The sequence below is a fragment of the Helianthus annuus genome, chromosome 8 (assembly GCF_002127325.2).
Source record: "Helianthus annuus cultivar XRQ/B chromosome 8, HanXRQr2.0-SUNRISE, whole genome shotgun sequence".
Classification (NCBI taxonomy): Eukaryota; Viridiplantae; Streptophyta; class Magnoliopsida; order Asterales; family Asteraceae; genus Helianthus; species Helianthus annuus.
The window spans coordinates 23882279-23887037 of record NC_035440.2 but is presented as its reverse complement, the minus strand read 5'-3'; the positions used below and the strand labels follow the sequence as shown (position 1 = coordinate 23887037).

General features: G+C 45.1%; 1 non-coding gene across 1 annotated transcript; it reads right to left on the bottom strand.

Annotated features, from left to right (window-relative positions):
- Window positions 1-3983: 3983 nt before the first annotated feature.
- On the bottom strand, window positions 3984-4090 carry LOC118481517. The gene has a single exon (XR_004865725.1). It is a non-coding gene; the product is annotated as a small nucleolar RNA R71 (small nucleolar RNA).
- Window positions 4091-4759: the final 669 nt, after the last annotated feature.

Sequence of the window (4759 nt, the reverse complement as noted above, 5' to 3'; positions counted from 1 at the left end):
CGACTTGGCGGCAATCCAGGAAGATCACCAGGGAACACCTGAGGAAATTCACAGACCACAGAAACGTCTTTCACTTCGGTCTTCCTTTTCTTTTCCTTCTCCGCTACTATAATGTTGGCCAAGAAAGCTCTGTATTCCTTGCAGAGATACTTGCTAGCTTGGACACAGGACATGAGCTTGAGACCTTTCGAAGGAATTTCACCGTAAACACATAATAAATCACCATTCGCGAGCGAGAATCGAATCATCTTGTCGAAGCACACAACTTCAGCATGGTTTCACGAAGAAAGTCCATACCTACTATGACGTCAAAACTTCCGAGCCGCATTGGAATGAGATCAATAGGGATAATGTGATTGTTGAGCTCGAGAGTACAATCACGAATGATAGAATTAACGACTACAGTTCTTCCTGTGGCAACTTCGACGTCGAACGTTGAGGGGAGATGAGAGCGCTTCCGATTAAGGAGTTTTTCGAATTCGATCAATACAAAACAATTATCGGCTCCAGTATCAAATAAACACGATGCATAAATACCATTAAGAAGGAGCGTACCATTGACCACATTGTTGTCAGCTTGGGCATGGCGCGCATTGATGTTGAACGTTCTGGCACGGGCGGCTTGTTGCTGTTGCTGTTGAGGCTGTTGCTGTTGCTGCTGAGGCTGCTGGGGCTCTTGTTTCACAACCCTGTTCGGGCACATGTTCGTAAAGTGGTTGGGATCACCACATGCAAAGCAGACTCGAGCGTTGACCGCGGGTGCCTGAGCCGCGTGTTGGCCTTGAGGGGCTGGGAGCAGAGCTTGATGAGCAGTGGCTTGAGCTAGGGCTTGACGGTGACTAGTACGGCAGTTTGCAGTAAAGTGGCCGTACATGTTGTAGTGAGTGCAAAAACGGCAGGCGAGACCTACCGGGTGATGGTAGGAGCATGTCGGGCAGGCAGGGTAGGGACCAGTATATGCACACTTTGCGGGCGGTGCATAGGTGATCGGAGCTGGAGCTGATCGGTATTGTTGTTGCTGAGCTGGTACCGCTTGAAGTGGAGCAGCGGTAGTGACAGCACCATCTTGTTGCTGGAGCTGCTGTTGTTGTTCTTCTTCTTGCGACAAGAGGACTTTGATGACTGCGATGCGGTGGCGGTGGTGTCGGCAGTTGGCGCGGCGGTGGCTTGGTGCAGGTTCTTTGAAGTTTTGTCCCAAAAACCAGCTTTTACTCGCTTGTCATTGATTTCGGCGACAAGCAAGTAAGTTTCTTCGATCGTTGCTGGCTTGGAAGCTTGCAAAAAGTCGGCAACACAATCCGGAAGAGTGCGGATATTCTTCTTGATCGTCATGTCGGTAGTCTTCACCTGATCGGGACAGATAATGCTGAGCTGCTTGAAGCGAGCAGTCAGGACAGCTGATGTGTGTAAAATGCAACATATAAATCACATCAATTAAGGCATAAAACTAACCCTTTTTAAGTACTAATGTTGGAAAAAGAGTGTTTTTGTCTTCCTTTTGTATTTTCAGGATGAAATGAGCTCAAAATCACAAAAGAAGCAAAAAGACAACTAATTCTAGCACAAATACAAGAAAAGGAATAAAAGTAGACTGCCCGGATCCTCAACGGCACCTCCCAAGACAAAGAAGAGAAAACAGAGACTGAACACGCCCCGTGTCCAGCGAACACGGGGGCGTGCCCAGGAAGCAGCAGAAAAGACAAACCAGTAGAAGCTTCCATTGCCCACCACGGGGCCGTGTCCAGCGGGCACGGGGGCGTGGTGAAAGTACAGCAGGCGCATTAATTGTAATTGCGAATTACAATTAATGAAGAGAGAGAATGTCAGACGGGCACGGGGGCGTGTCCAGCGGACACGGGGCCGTGCCCAGCCTTCTGTTCAGCCTATAAATAGGGGAGCTTGGTTTCATTCCACTTCATCCCTTGGCACACCACATCTCTCACACTTCATCCACCACCCACCACCACCATAACACCATCATCCACCACCATCATCCATTGTCCATCATAGAGTGTGTGAGTCGTCTCGGGATCCAAGATTGATCGTAAGAGTTCTTGACAATCAAGGCCATGTTTGCCTAAGTCTCTTACATCACTTGGTGAAGACAAGTGTTTAGTATAATACTTTTTATTTTTAATCTTTTGCACTTTTTATTTGGTTTTGTATTAATGACTTTAATAACTAGTTACTTATGTTGAAGGTGATCTTTTCTTATCGTTTGTCCGTGGTGTCTTGGCGTTATTTTACTGTCTATATAAAATAAAAGATTTTCACCATTCATATCTCCACGGTCTATATGGAGGTATGTTGGCTACCTGGTCGGGGGTTAAGGGAACGGTTTGGTAAGGGTCTTGCCCTTGTTCAGCGTTTAGAGGTCCTGCTTGGGACCTGGGTCAAATTTAGTAGGATCTCCTTCAATACCCATAGGTATTGGATGGCGGGGATCCAAACTCTTTGACCCCCTCATAAGTTAACTACTATTAATACTATATCCCGGCTATTTAGGACTGTATCCCTGCTGACTCAGACTACTTTGCCGAGGGTAACGTCACCGCCAAAAGCGGGGCCTACCACAATTTGCATTAATAACTTAATTCATTATCTTCCAATAATCCGACCCTTTAGGATTGTATCCTTGCTGACTCAAACTACTGGGTTGAGGGTAACGTCGCCTTCAAAAGAGGGGCCTACTACAATAACTAAGATAATCTCCTAAACAAGTGCAAAAGTGCGAAAATAATCAAAGGTTATACTAATACACGTGTCGGATCCAAGTGATTCATCTTGTCTATCTGTTTTTATTTTATTTTATTTTTCAGCATTTAGTTAGTTTTTATTTTTCTTAGTTTAAAACATTTTTCTCACTTTTTGATTTGATTAGACGTTGAGGATAAACCGGTATTAAAAGCTCTTGTGTCCTTGGACGACCTCGGTATCTTACCAACACTATACTACGTCCACGATGGGTGCACTTGCCCATATGTGTGTTTAGTGTTAGTGAATATCGTGTTTTATAAATTTAAAACTTGGCTAAAAGTGTAAAAAGGGGCTTAAATATACATCAAAATTATAACACACTTCACGCACATCAAGTTTTTGGCGCCGTTGCCGGGGACACAAGGATTTTAAGAAAGTTAGGAATCAGCGGCCTAATCATATTTTTATTTTTCTTTAATTTTTTAGGATTTTTTCTTAGATTTTCAGCTTCTGCAGAGCTCAACACGGGGACGTGCCTGGTCGGACACGGGCCGTGTTCAGCATCGTCACTGGCAGTTTTTGTTTTCCAAGTTACAGAAGGCTGACCACGGGGTCGTGCCGGTGCAACACGGGGCCGTGTCCAACTTCGAGTAACTGGGATCTGGAAAACAATCACTGAAATTCCGACCACGGGCCGTGTTCGCTCAACACGGGGCCGTGGTGAACCTTCTGACCAACATTCTTTTTTGTTTTTATTGCAGGACTTGGAACCCGACGCCACCCTCACGTAGTGTATGAGCTCCAGTTCCAATAAAGACATAAAAGAACCACTAGAAGAACCCGAACGCTTTCTCAGAAAAAGGTTAAAAGCCAAAAACCAAGAGAAGGTTTCGGGTGATCCACCTCCAATGGCGGACCAACGTACCCTTATGGATTATCTACGACCCACCGTAGGTAATCTAGGCGCCGCTATCAATGCTCCGAATGTCGAAGCCAATAACTTCGAACTTTGGCCGCATTTGATACAAATGCTCCAAAACTCCGCAACCTTCCACGGGCTTGCGGACGAGGATCCCCATCTACATATAACTAATTTCTTGGAAATATGTGATACCTTTCGGATCAATGGAGCATCAAACGACGTCATCCGCCTCCGTATGTTTCCCTTCTCACTAAAAGACCGAGCGAAAGCTTGGCTCAACGCCCTCCCAGCTGGATCGGTAAACACCTGGGATGAACTAGCCCAAAAATTTCTATATAAGTATTTCCCTCCTGCTAAAACTGCTAAGTTAATGGCTGAAATTAATACATATTCACAAGAGGACGGGGAATCCTTATATGAAACTTGGGAAAGGTTCAAGGAGCTATTACGCAAGTGTCCCCATCACGGCCTCGCAATATGGCAACAAGTATCCACTTTCTATAATGGATTGTTGCCACACACTAGGCAGACACTTGATTCTAGCTCCGGGGGACTTTTAGGTAATCGACGCCCACACGAAATATATAATCAAATTGAGGAAATTGCTCAAACCAATTTTCAATGGCACACCCCCCGGGGAAATAAGTCTATCGCCTCGGGCGCCCATAAGGTCGATGAAAGCATTTCTTTACAAGCCCAAATCGAGGCCCTTTCTTCAAAGATAAAAAAATTGGAAATGACAAAAACAGTCTCGGTTATGGCTTGTGAAGGGTGTGGTGGGTCACATGAAAATTGGAGTTGCATGAGAGAAACAGACGATCAACAAGAAATGGTAAACTACATTGATAATAGACCTAGGCCGTCGGGTCCTCCAACGGGAACTTACAACCAAGGATGGCGAAACCACCCAAACCTTGGTTGGAGGGACCCCGGCAATAGTAGTAACCAACAAACCCAACGAACAAACTTTCAGCAACCAAGAAATGAGTCACAAAATTTCACTCAACAACAAGGTGGACGAGAAAGGCTCGAAGATACTATATCTCGCCTCGTCTCTGACACTGATAAGAAAAACTCGGAAAGATTTCTACAATTAGAATCTAATTTTAGAAATCAACAAGCTAGCATTCAAAATATAGA